This window comes from Lemur catta, chromosome 15 (assembly GCF_020740605.2).
Source record: "Lemur catta isolate mLemCat1 chromosome 15, mLemCat1.pri, whole genome shotgun sequence".
In the NCBI taxonomy this organism is placed as follows: Eukaryota; Metazoa; Chordata; class Mammalia; order Primates; family Lemuridae; genus Lemur; species Lemur catta.
Window position 1 is genome coordinate 1,248,161 of NC_059142.1, and position 22,798 is coordinate 1,270,958.

Below are 22,798 nucleotides of genomic sequence, written 5' to 3' on the forward strand. Positions count from 1 at the left end.
GAAGAGATGAATGAATAAACAAAATGTAATATATACATACCATGGAATATTAATTGCCATAAAAAATGAGGTTCTAATACATGCTACAACATGAACTTTAGAAACATGTTAATTAACATAAGCCAGACATAAAATAGCAATTATTGTACAATTCCACTTATTTGAGTTACCTAAAATAGTCAAATTCATAGAGACAAAAAGTAGAATGGTGGTTGCCAAACGCTGGGGAGAGGAGGGAATAGGGAGTTATTGCTTAATGGGTACAGAGCTTCTGTTTGGGATGATGGAATAGTGGTGATGGTTACACAATATTGGGAATGTACTTACTGCCACTGAATTGAACACTTAAACATGTTTAAAATGATAAATTTCATGTTATGTTTATCACAATTCCAAAAAACATTAAAAACTAGGTTTTTACTGAATAAAATCCTTTCGAGTTATCACTATAAAATGGAAATTATCTTTAAAATTGTTATACAATTTTTTAAGAGATCACGAAAATAAAAAAATTGAGAAATACTGAGCACATATCTATGCAGCCAAGATCAAAAAACACTATAATATGCTAGTATCCACCAATATAGCTACACTTGTGAGTAGTGTGATTTTTCATTATTCCCAAAAGGACTGCATTCATATTGACTTTTTTTTTTTTGAGAGGGTCTCACTCTGTGTTGCCCAGGCTAGAGTGAGTGCAGTGGCATCATCATAGCTCACTGTAACCTCAAACTCCTGGGTTCAAGGGATTCTCCTGCCTCAGTCTCCTGAGTAGCTGGGACTACAGGCATGAGCCCCTATGCCCTACTAATTTTTCTTTCTTTTTTTTTTTTTGAGACAGAGTCTCACTCTGTTGCCCGGGCTAGAGTGCCATGGCGTCAGCCTAGCTCACAGCAACCTCAAACTCCTGGGCTCTCTATCTTTTGTAGAGATGGGGGTCTTGCTCTTGCTCAGGATTATCTGAAACTCCTGGCCTCAGGCGATCCTTCTCAAACCATTGACATACTGTGCATTCATTAGCCACATCCTTCCCAAACACTGTTATTTTGAGCTGTCTGCACTGCATTGGTTCCATGACAGAACTCATATTCGAAAATAACACCAATTTTTGACTTATCCATGGTTTCACAAAAAGTGCTCTAAAAAAAAATTTTGAAAGATAATCGCAAGCTAAAACGTGTGTTTGAAAAAATGAGGATGTACCTTCACAATAATAAAAAAAAGTATCAAAGTGAAATGTCAACCGTCAAACTTAGTACTTAAGGAAATCAGACAATCCATACTTAATAACTTAATTTTTTTGTTTTCTATGCATGAATTATATGCAATGCAATCCATGTTTTTAGAATTAAATTGCTAATATTAATTATAACAATAAGAACATCAACAAGTAAGATTTTCACAAATCAACAGCAGGGTTTTGCTTCATGAGGCCCCAGGGTCAAAACTAGCCTGAGTTAAACACAACTCACATGGCAGTCAATGTGTTAATACATACAGGGACGGCAAACTGACTAAACGAACAGTATATAGAACAGAAATACATGGAAATCTGGCCGTGCAGTCTAAAGGCGAATGGATGGGCTGAACTGGTTTTCCTGACTCCAATTATTCCTTCCACACCACTCTCCATATTGCCAACAGAATGAGCTTTCTAAAACACAGAACTGATTGTTCTCTCTCCAACAAATATATTCAATGACATTCTACTATCTAGGATATGTCTAGATTAATAAATATTTCAGTGGTTACATATATTGGAACAATGCTGGACAATATTTTTTTGCTTCTCTTTCCCTTTAAATTAGAAATCTAGTTAGAATGAATTATTCGTACAAGTCCAAGACTTACTGATGCCTTTACTCCTTTACTACTGCCTAGAACGACTTGCCCTACTTCCTCTGTATCTACTCCTATTTTTAAAGCCCAGATCAAAAGAAAACCTATTTGGAGCTTTCCTTAATCTAAAGCCCTGAAAAGAGAATTAATGTTTTTCTTCATTTTGTGTCCGTGGTATTTTCTCCATCGCACCATTATAGCTTTCATTATATTGCACTATAAATTATTAGCTTCCTTTTATGTTGGAATCTTAAGTTGGAAGTGTGGGGAATGTTTAATCCATACACTTTTGAATGAGTTGAGAATTTTAAAAGCAATTTAAAAAAGTACAAGAGAGAGTAATTTAAAATGGCAAGTTTGATTTAGAGGAAATAATGAAAGACGACAATAAAAATATTAAGTGCCCACGGGGCACAGTGGCTTACACTGGTAGTCCTAGAACTTTAGGAGGCTGGAGTAGGAGGATCACTTGAAGCCAGTTCGAGACTCTGTCTCTACAAAAAATAGAAAAATTAGCCAGCCATGGTGGCACACACCTGTAGTCCCAGCTACTTGGAGACAGGAGGATTACTTGAGCCCAGGAGTCTGAGGTTGCAGTGAGCTATGATGACACCACTGCACTCTAGCCAAGGCAATAGAGCAAGACTACAAAAAAAGAAAATTAAGTGCCAAGTGCATGCTTTATATATACATATTTTAAAAATTGTGATTTCTGGCTGGGCATGGTAGTTCATGCCTGTAAGCACTCTGGGAGGCTGAGGTGAGAGGATCGTTTGAGGTCAGGAGTTCGAGACCAGCCTGAGCATGAGCAAGACCTGGTCTCTACCAAAAATAGAAAAAATTAGCCAGGTGTGGTGGTGCTCAACTGTTTCAGTTACTCAGGAGGCTAAGGCAGGAAGATAGCTTGAACCCAAGAGTTTGAGGTTGCAGTGAGCTGTGATGATGCCACTGCACTCTACCCAGGGTGACAGAGTGAGCCTCTGTCACAAAAAATAAATAAATAAATAAATAAATAAATAAAATAAAATAGTGATTTCTGGTCCCAAATTTTTATGTATCTATTGAAAATGAGAAATGTATTAAAGAACACAATGCACCTATAATATTTTATAAATAAAATCCAGATTTTTCTTGAAGATCTTGAAAAAACTTGCTTATAATTTGATTTCCATAGTTGTAATATAAAATATAAATAAAATTAAAAGAAAAAACGGGGCTAATACTTACAACCATCTGCAATTAATATCTTTAACACAGCACAAAGTGAGAAGTGCTTAGACCCAAATTCTCAATAAAAACGAAAGATGGTTTACTCACACTGTTAACAAAAGATTTTTTTAGGAAAAAATTTTTAATCAAGACATTTCTAAAAAATACCAGTTAATGCTTTAGAGAGGGTAATATATTAAGACAGATACATTACTGCCAGTAAGAATATATTATAAATTGGTATAATGTTTTTGGGAATGCAATCTGCATGCAAAGCCTTAAAACAGCCAATTTCAGAAATTAATCTTAACGAAATGATATGTAATAAAGATGTTATTTGTCATAAAGTATTAAAAAGCCCCTAAGTATACACACAATAAAGGAAGACTAAATTAAGGTTTATGTTGATGAAACCATTTAAAAGCTTATATATTTAGCTCTTAATAACAGGAGTAAGGCCGGGCGCGGTGGCTCACGCCTGTAATCCTAGCTCTGGGAGGCCGAGGCGGGTGGATCGCTCGAGGTCAGGAGTTCGAGACCAGCCTGAGCAAGAGTGAGACCCCGTCTCTACTAAAAATAGAAAGAAATTATCTGGCCAACTAAAAATATATATACAAAAAAAATTAGCCGGGCATGGTGGCTCATGCCTGTAGTCCCAGCTACTCGGGAGGCTGAGACAGTAGGATCGCTTAAGCCCAGGAGTCTGAGGTTGCTGTGAGCTAGGCTGACGCCACGGCACTCACTCTAGCCAGGGCAACAAAGTGACACTCTGTCTCAAAAAAAAAAAAAAAAAAAAAAAAAAAAAAAAAAAAATAACAGGAGTAAATGTTTTTATTTCAAGTTTCACGAGGACACAGTCCTTTTGTAGCTTCTTTTTTTTCACTGTTGTATCCCTAGAGCACAGAATTAGGCCTGGCACACAATTGTTTAATAAATATTTGCTAAGTAAATGAAAAAGTAATGTTAAGTGAAAAGAGTTAAAATTTTATGTGATTTCTGTGAAAAACCCGTATAGAAAAAGAATTGGAACCACACACAACCAAATGGGAAAAGAGACCATGGGCAATTTTTAAAAACAGCTTTATTGAGGTATAATTTGACGTACCACAAAACTTACCCATTGTATGAGTACAGTTCAATGACTTCATTCATACAATTGTGCAATTCTTCACTAATTCAGTAGCATGGTCAATATTCATTTTCTCATTTGATCTTTTCTGTATTGTAAAGAAAGATCTATTCTTTGAAACTTTCACTGAAAGCTGACCTGAGTTGAACTCTAAAATACATACAAAATTACTTTCTAATCTTCTGAGTTTACTTCCTCAATTTGATACTTGCATCTCTCTAGCACAAACTGGATTTTAAAAGCAGCAGGGAGGCCCTCTGCTATCATTAGAAGTGAAACTTTAAGGCTAGAGCAGGCACGATACAGCACAGATTTCTGTTTGGTGTGCTATATAGTAAGATCATTATCTCGATCCTTCTGCAAATAAACGTTCCACAGAACAACTAGTACGTACAGGCAGTTCCCAACGGAAATGCAGGTACTGAAGGGAACCAGCTGTGCGCAACTGCTTTTCTGCTCCTCAATCCTGCCAGCGGAGAGTGCAGCACGCGAGCTGCAGACGTCCCGCAACCCCCCAGAGAAGCCGGACGCTTCGGTCCCCGGTCTGTCAGGGGTCCAGAAAAAAGGCCCTCGGCGTATTCGGCTTAGCTTTCTACAAGACAAAACCCTTCCAGAAGTAGACTGAGATTGCTCAGCACCTAAATCCCCTTCACAGGCCCGCCTCCCAGTGCCCGCCTCCGGCCTCCTACCTGCAGAGAAGCAAAGCAGGGACACCTGGTGCTTTAGGCGGGCCAAGCCTAGCACTGTGGGAGCAAAGAACATGGCTTCATCATTGGGGTGCGCGCACCAGGGGGGGTCTGGCTTCCAGCTCCCAGCTCTCAGCAAGCCTACCTGCTCCTGACTCTTCGTTTGTTCTGAGGGTCCCAAAACCAGAAGCCCCAAGCGAGGGACCGCCGCTACCACACACACGAGACCGACCACTTCCACCCTACGTTAAGTGGCATTGCGCCTGCGCACTAGGGAAGGCTGCCGCTGACCTTAATTCCGGCGAGAAAACTGCATCCGCTAACTTTGGGTTCCGCCTTTAAGTCTGTCCCGCCGACCCGCTCAGGAGGCTTGAAGCTTTAAAACTAGAGTTTCTGTTGTGGCTTAACCCAGAAGCCTCTCATCACTTCTTTATCGAGCTCTCTCCACTTTTTGAAGCATTGATGTGTTGTGCCAGCTTCGTTTCAGAGCTGATCCGAGTCACATGTCCAGTTTTCCTACTTTACAGTACAAAAGGTTTAAAGGGAAGCGATTTAAAATAGGCTCTCAATTCTGGTAAGCAGAGTTCCTTCCACTTCTTCAACTCATCATTTTATAAGTCATTTCTTAAAAACCCGGGACTTTCTCCAAATCATATGGTTAGACAGCCCGTTATCCGGATGAAAGTTTTCCAGAACAGCCAGATACACCAACTTTGTTTTTCCTTCGCAACTTTGGGATGTGCAGTGTGGCTTTTTTAAAAGTACACGGTTACAAGGAACCGTCCAGTCATTTAAATAAGAGTAAGGTTGAGGGTGCACTTTGTAGTAGCAAGGGCCACATGCTCCTCTTGCGAGTTACTTTAGATTAAGGAGCGACATCGCATTTCGGTGAGGTTTTGGTGCGAATTACAGCCAGAAGCCTGGAAAGTATCGTGGGTAGGTCTACGTGCACCACTCCGACTCCCAGCCAGCCACGTGTGGACCCAGCTTCCCTCCGCGCAGCCCAGGCTCCAGGCGGCCGCCGCCGTCCCGCCGCGCCGCCTGACGCCCGTCCTCTTCCCACGCCCGGGGGAAGGCCCCGAGCGCGCAGGAGCGGCCGGCTCGCGGTGGGCGCCCCAGCCCGGGTGCGCGACGGCAGCCGCGCCGGGTCTGGCCGGGTGCAGCGATGCCTGGGCCTGTCTCCTTCACTGAAAGTTGAGTGAAAATGAACTCTAAAATGACCCACAAAATTACTTTCTAATCTGGGTTACTTCTTCAATTTGACACATGCATCAGAGGGGACTGCCACCGCCTGGCCTAGGGGAGACGTGAGGGGACCAGGTGCGGTGCCACCCAGGAACTCGGCCGAGATAGGAGCGGCGCTCGGCCAGGGGACGGAGTCGGTGTCCCGGCGCTCCGGAAGGAGGAGGAGCCGGCGCCGGCGCCGCGGCTGGGCGGAGGGAGAGGGGTTGAGTCAAGATGGCGGCTAAGGTGGCGAAGCAGCAGCAGCGGCGGCGGCGGCGGCTGGAGTGAGCGCCCGGCTTGCGGCGCCGAGCGAGGTCCTGGCGTGGGGTCGCGCGCCGGGGCCACGTCCTACCCCTCAGGCCCGGGGGCGCGTCGGCTCCCGCGCTCCGCCAGCTCCCGGTGAGTAGGCCCCGGCGCCTACAGCCCCGGCCTCCGGGCCCCTGCTCGGCCGAGGGCTCCCAGGGCTCCCAGGACTCCCGCCGCGGGGTCGGCTTCTCGGCCGGGCGAGGGGCGCCGCAGGCCCGGCCAGGTCGGGACCGGTTCCAGTCGCCCGGCCTCCTCCCTCGGCGGCCCCAGCGAGTCGGGCGCTGCGGGGAGCTCAGGCCGGGTGAGGGGAAGCTTATGGAGTTTGGATGAAGAATGGGCTGCGGCCGGGCCGGGGCCGGCCCCGAGGTGTCCTGCGCGGAGGGGGGCGTGCGGAGCCTGCAGTGCCGGCCGACCGAGAGGGGAAGGCCCGGGGGTCCCCGGGTGGGGCCGGCGCAGGGGGCGGGCCTGGGCTCGGCCTGAGGCGGAGTCGGTGGCCGACTGGGGAGCGCGGAAGGGGCCAGGGAGGGTGACAGCGGGGGACAAGTGCGTGAAGAGCAAATAAGTTCGCCTTTCTAACCAGACCACTTGCAAGGGGGCAGGGTGGGTCGTGGTGGAGACGGCAAAGATCCGAACCCTGTGCCTTCCGCTGTTTATTACTGGTGTTTTCACGTGTGAAGTCGGTGAGTGCACTTCTTTTTGAGTAAAGAGGGATTTGAGAAGCTGTAGTTGAGAAATTGGCCTTACTAGAGAGGAGACGGAATTCTGCTAATAAATGGGATCAAGAACAGTTATTTATTAAAGGAGTGGATGGGAATAAGTGACATTTATGAAAAATATTTGTTCAAAATATGTCACTTTTCTTTCCATCATAGTTGTATACCTCGGTGGCTCTTCAAGAGAGGAGTTAACCTTGGAGAGTAGTGGTATGGGTAATTCTAACCTTTGGGATTAGTATATTCACCTGCATCAGATTTGCTTCCCTAATTATATCCTCACTATGTTGAAGTTTACATTCCTTGTGTGCACCCTGGTGAGGCAGTGATGGGAGGCGGAACATGGCAGTGTGCAAAGAGCAACAGGCCTGGGATTTTAAAATGCTACAGAGATCCATTCATTCGTTCAACTTACTTGATCGATAGGCTGTTGAGGCTAGGTCATATCATGGTCCTATGGATAACTGAAGAGTTGATGGTATTATTTAATTTTCAGAAGCTTTTGAAAATGTTTTGATGTACCCTTTCTTAAAGGTGTTTATTGGATGAACCAACTTGTACTTGCCTGGGCTCCGGAGCAGACCAATTTTAGAATCTTACTTAGACATGAGTAAAAATTACAGAAGAAATAACTACAAGTTACTGGAGAGAGAGATCTTGCATCTTATTTTCCCATTCTGTTAAAATATAGTGGAAGTTTATTTAATGTTTATAGTACCTAGTTGCTTTGCCTTGTTTTAAGCCCAGTTGTTAATGGAAACAAGGCTTTTACATATGTATATATTTTTATATATATAAAAAATACACTAGGAAGTGACTGCAGTACCAAAATAATATTTTACAAAAGGCTTGCCACCACGCCTGTAATCCTAGCACTCTGGGAGGCCAAGGCGGGTGGATCGCTCGAGGTCAGGAGTTTGAGACCAAGCCTGAGCAAGAGCGAGACCCCGTCTCTACTAAAAATAGAAAGAAATTATCTGGCCAACTAAAAATATATATAGAAAAAATTAGCCGGGCATGGTGGTGCATGCCTGTAGTCCCAGCTACTTGGGAGGCTGAGGCAGGAGGATCGCTTAAGCCCAGGAGTTTGAGGTTGCTGTGAGCTAGGCTGATGCCACGGCACTCACTCTGGCCGAGCAACAGAGCGAGACTCTGTCTCAAAAAAAAAAAAAAAAAAAAAAAAAGGCTTGCCATATATTGAACCACTCAGAAAATATAATACAAACAGTTTCGATTTTTGTAAATGTGTGACATTTTGGAACTGATCAACCTTTCTGTGCGTCAGTTTCCTCATCTGTAATACTAGGAAAACATTTGCTTTCCAACAGGGTTGGCTATTGTGAACCTAAAGGGAATTAATAGTTATGAAATTGCTTTAAACAGATGAAAGGGTTATGTTTCTGTGAGGTTGTAACAGCTCTCTTTGTGCTCCTGTGATGCTTTTTCTGCACATCTCTCACAGCACTTACACTTTCTACCTTGTATTGTAGTTATTTACTTATCTCCTCTTGAGAGAAAGATAGGCCCTTCTCTGATTATGTTTAAGGAATGGGGTAGGAAAGAGAGAGAGAGAGAGAGTGTGTGTGTGTGTGTGTCTGTGTATGTAGGTAGGATATTGACACTGTACATTTTTGTTGATTAAATAAACATAGGATCCTAATCAGAAAAGCATATTTACATTACAGTTTAGCAGAATACACCTGTTATCTGCTGTGACACATCTATAGCTGTGATTCTCTCCATGGCCTTTAGAGGAATGTATATTTTTAATTGGATATCTTGGTGAATTCAAAAAACATAGTAAAACTTAAGTGTTTGGACTGTCCTCGTAATTTTTTAAAAAAGCATGAAATGCTGGACATTAACTTATTTTTTAAATTTAATTGAGTAAAAATTTGTCCAAGTTTACATTATTCAAATTGTTTAAAACATTTAAAAAAAATTTGTTGAAGTGGTGAAATTTTCTTGCCATTGCTATCTGCTGTAGAAGGCAAAGGCCTTTGGCTAGACCAGGGATTGATGAAGGTGATTACTAGGCTAATTTGTTGCTCAGGTTTTTTTGTGTGTTTGTTTTTGTTACTCAGTTTTAATTGTATCCTGAGGTCTATCTTAGTTTTAATTTCAAATTCTTACTGATGTCTGAGGATGATAGAGCTTGTGCATAGTTACTTCCATCTGTTGTTTTACTTCAGATATTGGATTTTACTAGAATATGATATAAAGCAAGTTGTAAAAGTTGATTAGAATTTATCACATATAGCCTCATTTGTAGATTAGAGATTTGTGTATTGTTCACCAACTTGTTCAACCAGTGTGAAGTGCCTTTTATGTTCAGGGCGCATTGGTAAGTGCTAGACAGGTATAAAGCATAGTCCAGCAGATCAGTCATATGCACAAATAACTAACTTTACAGATTGTCTCAATTTTGTCCTTTTCAAGTTTGATGCAGAAAATACATGTAGATAGAGAAGAAAATGTTTCTTTTTCTGACCGGACTTCTTAGGAATATTGAAAAACTAGGAAAATCTTCTGTAGTGTAGCAATAACTATGTGGAGCATCTGTTCTATATTTTGGTATTCCTGTGGTGATTTTTTTTCTTGAACATTTATACTGTTCTACCATTTTTTTCTATCCCAGGAGCTTATAGCTAATGTGGTCAAAATATTACTTGGATAGTCATTGATATAACCCACTTCTTTTTTTTTTTTTGCTCTTTGCATTTTTGCATTTGTGAGTCTGAGAATGTTTCTGTGGAGTTCTTCAGTTTGCTGATTCCATGTGTGCTGCTTTTACTTTTATTTAGCAGTGATATCAAAAGAAAAGTGGTTAAAATAAAATGCTAATAATTTATAGAATTATAGAATGTAGAGTCAGATTATCTAGTCTTACTTGTTTTTACTTTTGGATAAATTGAGGATCACAGAAATGAAGTGATCTGCTAAGTTGTTGCAGCCGGGCAGGAGTTGAGACTTCAAGTCTTCTGACATCCAGTATGGTATTCCTTCCACACCATATCACACACGGGGTGATTCAGTGTGATGATTCACACTTGCTTAAAACAAAAACTAAAGTGAATAGAGAATGAGAGATCACTTTGGATATTCAGCTTAGATATTGAATTTAAGATACTTCTTAACATATTTCTGCAATGAAAATATACTTTGAAAAATTGGTATTGATCTATATCAGTGATATGGTAATCACTAGGAATTATTGAGTTTGCTTAATTTTTATTAATTTTTAATCTGCTTTGATGAATATCTTCCTAAATAAAAATATCTTTGAGGTTATCTGGACCTAGTGATACTTCATGGAATTTAAGTATTACAGTGATGGAAATTTTATTATGCCAGTGGTTAGGTACCTCTGAGACCCAAACAAATAGGTTAAATTATTTTATAAATTAGCAGTTGCTTGTTTCACCTATTCTCAGACTTGTGGAATTTTTTTTTTTAAATATGAGGTACTTCAATTGTTATATAAAAGCTTAGATAAATAGCATGGATATGAAGTATATGCTTAATGGTATATTGAAAAGCTCATTTGTAGTATTAGTTTTCTATAGGTACTCATGCCATAAAATTTATTTTAAAGGAAGAGCCATATTCTCTTTCAGCTGTTGATCTTCACATAAATACTGAAGCATGACATAGTTCTTTATTCTACTTGGGCTGTTAAATAATATGCCTATTTTGTGTTGCATGAAGTTGAGTTGTTTTTTTCTCATACTGTACTCTTTTCTGAATGCTCTTTTCCTACAATTCTCTTCCAAATTCTACTACATCTAAATACTGCCTATTTTTGAAGGGTTTGATCACATCACTTCATCTAGGAAGTTTCCCTCTTATTCCATCTTCTTCACAGTATATGTTTTTTGTTCTGGAAATTCTTGATGCTTTACCTGTGCCTTTATCATAACATCGTAGTTATTTACATGTCCATTCAGTCCCCTCTAGAACGTAAGCCCTTTGTAGGGCATGTCTGTATCTGAGTTATTTATTTAAAAATTTTTTTTTATTTTTAAAATTTATTTTATTTATTTTCTTTTAGAGCTAGGGTCTTCCTCTGTCTCTCAGGCTGGAGTACAGTGGCCCAGTTATACCTCACTGCAACCTCGACTGAGTGTTTTTTTAATTTTTCCCCACTCCCCCTGCATCTAGGAGCAGTAGATATTTGTGTTGTAGATATTTGTTAAATGCATAAAAAGGAGCCTAGCAGCTAGAGCTAATGTGATTGCTGTAGAATATGTCTAATACACATGCTGCAACTTGATGCTGAATTAAAAATTGAAATTTTGGAAATTGAGAAACAGGTAGAAATTTTTACCAATGTCAGTGAAATAGCATGTCTGTAATCAGTGATTTATCAAAGCATTTCTTTAAAAAAATTTTCTGTCAGTTTACTGGGATTTTTAGGAGGAAGAGAAAGTAAACATGGGATTGGTACATCGCAGACAACATTTATAGTTCCAAATAATATTAGAATGTGAGAATATTTTAATTTATATATGCAGGGAATTTTGGATTATTTTCAGTCCTGGGAAAAAATTGTGAATTAGAAATATGGAATGGTTCATTAATAGGATTATAATAGAATTTAGGAATCCCTTTGAAAGGATAGTACTGACTAGTTTTATGTCAAAAATTAAATCCTTAGGTAGATTAGTCAGGAGTGAGAGAAAAGTCAAGATTACCAAATTATTTTCATGTATCTGACACTCTTTTCTTGACATTATTACTGTCATACATAGTACAGATTCACTGTTCAAAGACGTTTAGCTTTGCATTACTTTTGACTAAGTTCTTTGAATTCATTTTCGAATTGGAATAACTTTTATGTATTTGGAATTAAATCAAAACTTGTGCTAACTAGGAGTTATAACCTAAAATACCCACACTGTAAACACACCTGATGTAGGAGTATATACTCTGTGGTGGGGTAGGGGGGAGGAGAAGTTACTTTATATTCACACAAAATCATTTTAATACATGGAGGATATGTTTTAAAATCTTGTTTTCATTTGTTATAAGTAATACATTATTTTATACATGAAGATATTGAAGGTACCACTTCCTAGATATAATCTGCTAAAAATATTGCATATTCTTCCATATTTTTTTGTGTGTATAATTTTATGTATTATGGAATCATAATATACTGTTCTTTTATAAACTACTGTTCCAAGTTTGTGTATTTATTTCAGAGCTACTTCTATCATTAACAGCTATACATATTAGGTTATTAAGTAGGAAATGTCTGATTTCCTTAAGTACTAAGTTTGACAGTTGATATCTCTGACATTTCACTTTGACACTTCTTGTTTTATTTTTATTGTGAAGGTACATCCCCAGTCTTTCAAACCCATGTTTTGGCTTGTGATTATCTTTCAAATTTTTTTTTAGAGCAATTTTTATGAAACCATAGATAAGTCAAAAATTCGTGGTATTTTTGAATATGAGTTCTGTTGTGGAACCAGTGCAGTGCAGACAGCTTGAAATATCAACAAAGTGTTTGGGAAGGATGTGGCTAATGAACACACAGTACGTTGATGGTTTGAGAAGTTCTGGTGATTTTAATCTTGAAAATGAGTCATGTGGGTGACCTGAGACCAAGGAGGATAATGAGCTGAAAGCTGTAGTAGAATCGAATCCATCTCAACCTACGCGTGAATTAGCAGCAAGGTTTGACATTATTATTCCAACAATATTGGACCATTTGAAACAAATGGGCAAGGTGAAGAAGCTGGATATATGGGTTCTGAATGAATTAAATGAGCATCAGAAGAGAAATTGTCTGGAAGCTTGCTTTTCTTTGCTGTCACTACATAAAGGCATTTCTACATCATATTGTTACATGTGATGAAAAATGGAATTTTTTTGACACTTGTGTTTGGCACAATGGTTGGATAAAGATGAAGTGCCAAAATACTGTCCAAAACCAAATATTCATCACAAAAAGCTAATGGTGTGTGTCCGGTGGTCCAGTGCTGGTATTATCCCCTACAGCTTCATGAAACCTGGTCAGTTGATTACAGCGGATGTCTACTGCAACCAGTTGGATGAAATGACGAGGATGCTTGCTATTAAACAGCCAAGATTGGTCAATAGAGACAGGCCAATCCTCTTGCAAGACCATGTCACAAAAAACAGCACTGCTCGAACTACAGAACCTGAACTTGGAAACTCTGTGTCATCCACCATATTCACCAGACCTTGCACCAACTGACTACCACTTCTTCCAGGCTTTGGACGACTTGCAAGGGAAAATATTCTCAACAAGCTGTGGAAAACACCTTTAGCGATTTCATCGCCACTTGCTCTCTAGGCTTCTCTGTGCTGGCATAAACAGTCTACCATTAAGATGGCAAAACTGTGTCACTAGTTTAGGCAGATACTTTAATTGTACTGCTGCTTGTTTGAGATATAATAAACTACAGTTTTGATTTGAAATTGGTCATTTTGTATTTAATGACCTAATATAGTATTCCACTTCTACTACATGAACTTACCACAATTTATTCAATCAATTTATGGCCACTATATTTTTTTTTTGCCAGAAGAACTAAGCTGTAAACAATTATTTTTGTGTGTGTGTGTGTCTGAATAGTTACACATGTACATGTGTACATGTTTTTATTTTGTGTACTTTTGTAAGCAACTTTGTAGCACAGAGTCCTAGAAGTGGAGTTGCTGAATCAAGATTGTGACTAATGTAGATTTGGTTGGATTTTGATATATTTTCCTTCCAAAAGATGGTTGTACCAATTTTTAAAGCCACCCACAGTATATGGGTATGCCTTGTACCCTGTCCAACACTGGATATTATAGATAAAACATTTTGACAATTTAACACCTGAAAAAATGTGATTCTGATTAGCATTTTATCAGTCACTATTGAGGTTGAACATTTTTTAATATGGGGAGAACTGTACTTCTTTTATAACTTGCCTACTTTTGTTCTTTGCTTATTTTTTGATGGTCTTTTTTTTTAAAGACTGATTTGAAGAGTTTTTTACATATTAGGATATTCACTTGTTTCATATGTGTGTGCATTCCCCCTCAGCTGTTTTTTTGTAGTGTTATGTAGTGATATATCTCCAACCCCAGCACTCTGCTGCTGTGTGACCTTGGCGTATTACTTAACCTCTATGTGCCTTCAATTTCTGTATTTGTAAAACAGAGATAATGTAAATAAATTTGTAAAATGGAGGTAATGTAAATAACGTTAAGCATAGTGGGTGGCACATAGTAAATACTCAAATAGTAGCCGTGATTGTTGCTGGTGTGTATATGGCTTCCGGGTTTCATGCTCTACTTAAAAAGACCTTCCTTACTCTAAAATTTAAAATATTCACCCATCTATTAAACTAGAAAAACAAAGTGAGGAATATCATGTATAGTATGATACTGTTTTAGAGAAGAAAAATAATGTATACATATTTGCTTATATATCATAGGCTATATCTGAAAGGACACCTGGTATTGTTGGTTGTCATAGGAAGGAGAACTGAGTGAGAGGAAGACTTTGTGTACCTTTTTGTATTTTTAAAACAAGTACTCAGATTTTAATGCTTTTTCATGGTTTATTTTTTTCCTTTTCTTTCTTTTCCTTCTCCTTTTTAAAACTTCTTATTCTTTGATCCATCCCGAATTTGTTAATATTTCTAGTGTAGGAAGTGAAGTAGACATTTTGGGGGATGTAATTGTGTATGAATTTTCCCCTAATTTTTCCCCCAAATGATTATTTGCCATTTAGCGAATAATCTGTCTTTTGACCCACGGTTTAGAATTGCAACTTTTATCATTTACTAAATGTGTTTGGGACTGTTTCTGATCTGCTGTATTTTCTTTTGACCTCCTGTGTATTACCATACTCTTTATCATTTTATAATCTTAATATAGGTAGGGTTAGTCACCTGTTCATTCCTTTGTTTTATTTAGACTTTGATGAATCTGGTCTATGTACTCTTTCAGATGAATTTTAGAATCATTCTGTGAAATTCAAAAAGAAATCTTGTTGAGATTTTTATTGAATACTGAATATTGACTGGGAATACTGAAATTATAGGTTAATTTTGGGAAAATTGACATCTTCATGTATTTCCTCTCCTAAATTCAAGTAGATTTTTATGTTCCTTAGTAGGTTTAAACTTTGCGTCAAATAAGTCCTGTACATTTCTTGTGTATTTCTTATTTAACAAATACAGTAGGGAATCACATAGGGAGTTTATATTCTAGTGGGGGAAGACAGAATATAATCAAATAAAGTACAGTAATCTATTTCATATTATGATAAACCTATAAAGGAACAAAATGGGTGATATAATTGAGAGTAACTGGTGGGAGTTTATTATAGGGTGGTCAGAAAGGCTCTTCCAAGGAGATGACATTGAACCTCAGTTCAAATGTCATCTGAGACCTTAAGTCAGAGGAGGAGCAGCCACAGGAATGAGCCAGGAAGAGCATTCCAGGCAGAGAGTAAAGAAGGACAAAGGCCTGAGGCGAGGAAGACTTGGCAGACAGTGGAGAAAGTGAAAGGAAGCTCATGTTGCTGGGGCCTGGTGAACATTCTGGGGGGCGTAAGCAGGCCAAGCCAAGTAGGGCCATGGCTTGTCATAAGTAGTTTGGATTTTATTCGTAGTGCATACGAAGTCCATGGGGAACCTAAAGCAGGAGAGTAACACATTCTGTTTTATGGTTTAAAAAGAACGCTTGGCTTTTTGAGTGGAGAAAGTATTGAAGAGGGAAGTCCATTTAGGAGTTTCTTGCAGCAAGAGATGAGGACAGTCCAATGGAGAGGCCTGGGAGGCCTTTGGGTATACGTGGCAGGAAGAGGTCAGGAGACTTGCTGTTGGTGGGGGTGTGTTTGAGAGCTAAGCACTGTGGGAGCAGAACAGAGCTGGTCCCTACCCTCACACGTATCTGATGGTGTGTTTTTTGCCCCCGTCCCCCATAGAACTCAGTAAACCTTATTTAAAGTGAAATGCTTTCTTCCGACTTCATTTTGGTGCATACCTTAGAAATAGTCTGTTCATTATTAGCCTTGTTTGATTTTGCTTAATAACCTGTAGTTGTCTCTGTTGGTGAAAGGGGAGGCAGCAGAACATGATCTGTCTCTGAGGTAGAAAAAAGTAGCTTGGGGAAATTACTTAGCCTTAGAGGTAATGATGGAACCATACGTTAGGTGAGCTCCTGCGTGCAAGTCTTAATACACTGCCTAGTACTAACAAGGGCTCAGTAAATAGTAACTTTTAAAAATTGTTCTCCTTAGATATTGTCTATTTAATTGAGGCCACGCATCTAAGGTTACACTTTTCCTGATCTCAGTTCCTTTGTTCTTTTCAAGTTAATCAAGGAGGAAATTGACAAGTAGTCCTCCCTTTGGCTTTGACATCCATTTGTTCTTATAGTTGAATGAGCAAGTGTTGTTCAATTCAGAGAATTAGTTCACTATAGTGTATCTGTACCAGAGAGTTCTCAGTTGCGTTATTATCTAGTACTGCTGTCTTGGGAAACTGTTCCTTTCTCACTTTAGGGACAAAGCAGCAGCATCTTTAGGCGCGCACCACAACACGTGGCTAATTTTTCTATTATTAGTAGAGACAGGGTCTCACATTCTTGCTGAGGCTGGCCTCCAACTCTTGAGCTCAAGTGATCCTCCTGCCTTGGCCTCTCAGAGTTCTAGGATGACAGGCCTGAGCCACTGTGCCTGGCCTCATTCAGGAATTTTTTATTGAATGTATGTACCCACAGATTTATCAAATAATTATGTCCTTATTAAAATTTTTCCTTCAATATTATACTTTATTGGGGGTTGGCTAGTTTAACTTAAAAAGCCTTTTTTCTTTAGCTCCCATTTATCTGTCCTCTAAGTAAGATGTCATAATGTCAAAAGAGGTTGCAGATAAAATGCCTCCAGAGTAGCTTTTTTCCTTTAAACTACACTTGATCTTAGCCAAAAGGCCAAGAAGCAATAGCTTTTTTTTTTCTTAAAGGAAAGAATGTTTTAGTTTATTTTACAGGAGAAAATTTATTCCAGTATAGCACGGCTCTGATCTTGTGCAAATTAAAGAATTCACTTAGATGATTTCTAGTCTCTCTCTCCAAGATCAGCTTTCTTTAAGTCATTCCTAGGTTGGAGGGTTTTAGGTGGTTTGGATGCCAAGGGGGGTGGTCCTTTTTAGCCTCTCCTTGCCCAGCATACTTCTGGGGTTGGACTAGAGCTGGGCAGCTTTGTGGGAATTAGTGTGACCTAACTTGCCTGAGTTTAGTAACTGATATTTTAGCATCTGCAATATCATAGACGCCATTTCTTTATCCCCTACTTTTGGTTTTATTGTTTGATCAGTTAAAAAATAGAATTGCTTGTTTTGTAGGATCTTTTTTCTGCTTTGGTAAAATGTGGGCTTTACCTCTATTGTGAGCCTTGGTGGATTCATTCCTGCTCATCGGAAGAGGCATCGCAGTCCTGTCACGGTGAAGTATATTTTTAGCTTTTTTTCCAAGATAGCTTAGGCCATCTTGAAAACCTATCCAAGTACATTTTGGTTATGCAAAGATTGTAGGCCAAAAGCCAAGAGTTCCTGGTGAGAGGAGGATTAACTTTTTTTTTTTTTTTTTAAACAAGATTGTGTTTGAAAATTTGTTGTTGCAAAATCAGTTCCTGTTGAGTAAATTTGTGTGTGTGTTTATTTAATATGGGAAGATTCAAAAAGGAACTTAAATAGACCAATTTCATTTCTCTATATTTTATTGCCTGTTTGCAAGATATAGAGGTCTACTTCTGGGTTTATCTTTGGAATTCAGATATAAGTGCTCTCATCTTATAATGATGACATCAGTTTTAGCATATTATTCCCATCCCAAATTATTGTATATATTGATGTTTATGATATGAGGAAGTTTTAAAAATCTTGACCAGGTTTCTTAAACAATTCACAGAATTTTTACATTTCATCAGTCAAGCATGTAACTACCCTGAGTTAATGAATTTTGGTGCTAAGAACTGAAATTATAATTTGACACTACCACTTAAGGTGCTCACTTCCCCTTCCACCTTCACTTTAAACCAGATTGTTTTATTTTAGTGGTTTCAAACTGTACAGTGTTCTGTGGAGGTTTCTTGGTGAGCCAGGACTGCAGTGAGGGGGGTGTAGGGGAGGTTGCAGGGGAGACAGGAAGAGACTGAGAAGATGGATTCCAGGTCCCCCATTCTCACAGAATCAGAGTATTTCTCCTTTGTACCTCTTAAACATTTGGCTTCCATGTAAGATGTCTGAGGAAAGAGTGCTGGTTAAAAACCAGTAGTGTCTGAACACTGTCACTGTATGTCTCAGATAAGTTTTAAGGAAGCAGGCCGTAGTGGTCTCCAGTTTGCAGTTCATGTCAGGATGGGAAGGGCCTGCTTTGACCCATAAATTTGTGTGCCACAGGGGCTAAACTGCTGGTTTTGCTCATGTTTTATTGCCTCCTTTGTTGGGCTGATAGTACTTTTAAATAATCCTGACTGTATTTTTTGAGATAATTAAGTTAAACTTCACTAAATGACACCACAAAACTAGGACATCATGAAGGATTACTGAAAAAAGGGAGAAATCGCTTATATTTGAGTGACATTGAGTACAATTGTTGAACTCAGGACTCACAACTGCAGAAAATTGAACAAACAAAACCCATACCACACGAGTTTCTAATCATATAGGCCCCTGTTGGGAGTAATTTGGATGACCCTAGGCTAAGATCTTTCCTTTTGCCTCTCCATTGAAATGCACACCCACACCCACACCCACACCCACCCACCAGGCTGGACTCCAACTCCTGGGCTCAAGTGATCCTCTCATCTCAGCCTCCTTAGTAGCTGGGACTGCAGGCGTGTGCCACTGTACCAGCTTTCTTTACTTGGGATGTCTGAGTTGGGAGGAGAGCTCAGAGATAGATCACTTAAGCATTGCTTAGGATTGCCAATCAGAATTACTTGGAAAACTTTTACAAAATATTCATACAGTGAAATACTCTACAGCAATAGAAAGAATCAATAAGCTCTTTATGAACTCATGAGGATGAATGCTAAGATACATTAAGTAATACAAGCAAGATATAGAAGAGTCTATATCTAGTATGCTGCCATTTATGTAGGGGAGAAATTGGGGTGTGTATGTGTGTAGGATATTTCTAAAGGATACTTGAGAAACTAGTAACTTAGGTTGCCTTATGGGAGGGTAGCTGGATAGCAGCTGGGTGAAAAGGAGATTTTTCACTTTATAGTCTGTGGTACTTTTTAAAACTCTTAAGTCATCCATTTAATACTTATTTCCAGAAACATAAAAAAGCCCCCAACCCCATGTGTTGGTTTTTCCCATTCCACCTGGAGCAAGTACAGGTGTGTAGATGAGGGAATGTTCCCCAGGTGATTTTAATGTGTGGCCCCACTGAACATCTCAGCTCCTCACAGTAGTTTACCACTTGATGAGAAAGCTGCAAAGCATTGCAGAAAACACTAGTTCTACCATTTTTGCCACTGACAACTTTCTGATATTGGAGGACTTACTGCATTTTCCTGTTCCCCAGATTTCTCATCTATAAAATCAGTGTTAGTTGGGTAATCTCAAACTTTTCAATCCTTAAATTTGCTGACATTGTGCCTTGGGCCTTGGGGGAGAGCAGACAGAGAAGAGGTTGAGGGGATAGCTCGCCAATTCCTAACTCTCCCCTGGCTGGTGTCTACTACAGGCAGAGGTGAAATGAGTGGTAAGGGTGGTATGTTTATTTAAACTATTTGTATACTGCATAATACCACATAAAAATTTTGAAGTTCTTTCTGTAAGTTTTGTTTTAAAGTTAGATTGAATGACAATTCTAGAAAATTTTATTTTCTAAATCTAACTGCCTATAAAATTTATTGATTACAATGGGGAAATTGGATCAAGTTGGCTTACTGAACTGTTTTGAATTTGCTCTTTTCCCAAATCCCTTGAAATGATGGAAACAAAATTTTACTAAGGAACACAAAATATTAATTGGGTGGAGATTTTATATCCGTAATTATGTATCTCTATATGTAATTATATGATTTTGTTTGTATTTTAGAGATAGGGTCTCACTTTGTCACCCAGGCTGGAGTGCAGTGGTGTGATCATAGCTCACTGTAACCTTGAACTCCTGGCCTCAAGTGATCCTCCCCACTCAGCCTCTGGAATAGCTGGGACTACAAGGACATGCCATCATGCCCAGCTAATTTTTAAAGTTTTTGTAGAGACTGGATTTCACTATGTTGCCCAGGCTGGTATCAAACTCCTGGCCTCAAGTGATCCTCCCACCTCAGCCTCCCAGAGTGCTGGGATTACAGCAGTTTTTATTTTAAGAAATAAAGTGTTGCAGATTGTACCCCTTCCCTCTGTCATTCTTCCTTCCCTAGGTATATAGGTATTTTCCTAAAATATGGTATGTGGATTATAAATTAGTATTATTTTCTATATTGCTAACATGTGAGTATCATTCTGTAAATTCTCTACTTTTTCAGGTTTATCGTTTGAAACGTGAAGCTCTAGTTAATTCATTGTAACTGCTGTGCAGTATTTATCATGTGAATATACTGTAACTTATCCATTTTATTGATAGGAATGTAGGTTTTCCTCAAATTTTCCTATTGCAGCGCTGCAGTAAATACCCTTTGTAAGTAAGCCTGTGAGTTTCTCTGGGGTATATACCTATGAGTGAAATTAATAGGATGGCATTTCAGACCTGTGCAGAAAGACAGACATGTTCCATAAGTGTTTTGTTGGGATAATTAACTATTAATTAGGAAAGAAAACGCCGCTAGATCCCTTTTTAGAAAACATATTAAATGATTAGGAGCTAAATATAAAAAAATTAAAACTTTAAAAAGTGTAAGAGGAATATGTAGAAGGATATTTTTATAATTTGGGAATGGAGAAGGTCTTTGAAGAGATAAAACAAGTTACGGATTCTGGGACAAATATTTATAACAAAGGCAGGAAAGGGATTAATATTCAGAATATACACAGAAGGAGAGAGAGGTGAGAGCGATATCTCAGTTTCCAGAAAGCTTGCAAAGCCCCGTGTGCTCTCCCCTTCCTGTTCCTAGGCCTCACCTCTTCTGTCCCTCTCTCCCTCCCTCCTTCAGCCTCCTTGTGTATCTGTTTTGAAACATGTAGCTCTTGCTTCTCATCTCTCAAGCCACAGCACAAAAGTAACCTTAGAATATAACTTATTACCCAAACTGGGACAATTTTTAGAACGAAGTGGAGCATAATTAATAATTGTACTAGGACAAGAGGTATAAATTGGGACTCTCAGGAAATCACAACTTCTGGTCATCCTAGCTGTGATTTCTCTAACCATCCCACCCCCTCATTCCTGTCCCCTCTTTGCCAGTTCTGTCGATCTATTACCTTATTTTATTTATAGCACTTTATCCTATAATTTCACGATTATTTATAGTCTATGTCTCTTCACAGTAAGCATATCTTGGTCTCCCTTGTGTGCCAGTGTTTAGAACAGTGTTGGTACACAGTAGTGTACTGCTCAGTATTTGTTGACTGTGTAACATTTCTACCTTTGGTCTTAAAACTCTGCTATGAATATATGACAGACACACATGACAAATTGAATAGTAATGGTGTATACAAATTATGTTTTTAAAAACAAAATTTCTCGTTTATATGGACTTTCCCATTAGCTAAACTTCTTAAAAAAACATAATTTTCTTAAGGTCATGTATTGGATATTTAGGATAATTCCTTGAGAAGCATATCTTTGGATATCTCTATTGAGTAAAGAGATGAGTTCCTAGTGGTGGAATTGCAGTGGTAGAGGGTGTGCATGGTTTTAAGGCTCAGGTGTATATTGCCATTCGTCAGAAAACAATTTGTACCAGTTTACATACAAACTGGTAGTGTGTAGAATGCCTGTTTCTCCAAACCCTCATCAACACTAGGCATTAGTTTTTAATATTTTGCCAGTTTGTGGAAAATGATTTTGTTCTGCTTTTTTGTGATTATTGATGAAATTGGTTACTTCATTTCTTCATTAATCCCATGTTCCTGTCATGCCCTGTTTTTCTGTTGGGATAATTTTTTTTTCTTGTTGATTAGTAAGATATATATTTATGTTGAGTATATCAAAATTTTGCCATTTGTAAGAAATATATATATTGATATATTGATTTTGCCATTGCACTTTTTCTAGTTTATGGTTTGCCTTTTTTAAATTTTAAATTTTTATTATGGGTACATAATAGTTGTATATATTTATAGGGTACATGTGATGTTTTGATACAGTCATATAATATGTATTAATCAAATCAGGGTAATTGGGGTATCCATCACCTCAAGCATTTGAGGTGTCTTTATAGTAACTTTGTTGTGCTATCAAATATTGTTCATTCTAACTATCTATATTTTTACACATGTTAACCATCCCCACTTTATCACCCCTTCCCCGCTACCCTTTCTACCCTGTGGTATCCATTTTACTCTGTCTCCATGAGAGCAATTGTTTTATTATTTATTTCCGACATGTGTGATAACATGGGAGATTTGTCTTTCCGTGGTTGGCTTATTTCACTTAACGTAATATTCTCCAGTCCCATCTGTTGTTGCAAATGGCAGGATTTCATTCTTTTTTATGGCCATATAATATTCCATTGTGTATATGTACCACAATTTCTTTAT

General features: G+C 38.9%; 1 protein-coding gene across 14 annotated transcripts in view; it reads left to right on the top strand.

Moving 5' to 3' along the window:
- The first annotated feature begins 6,290 nt into the window (after window positions 1–6,290).
- NCOR1 (nuclear receptor corepressor 1) overlaps window positions 6,291–22,798 on the top strand; it is a 154,797-nt gene continuing 138,289 nt past the window's right edge. For 12 of the 14 annotated variants that reach the window (XM_045569430.1, XM_045569427.1, XM_045569436.1 and 9 more), the window contains exon 1: window positions 6,301–6,486. The gene's annotated coding sequence lies outside the window, so the exon portion shown is untranslated. Of the gene's footprint in view, window positions 6,487–17,531; window positions 17,583–22,798 lie in introns of those variants that run through there. The other 2 variants (XM_045569421.1, XM_045569422.1) reach the window with 2 other exon arrangements.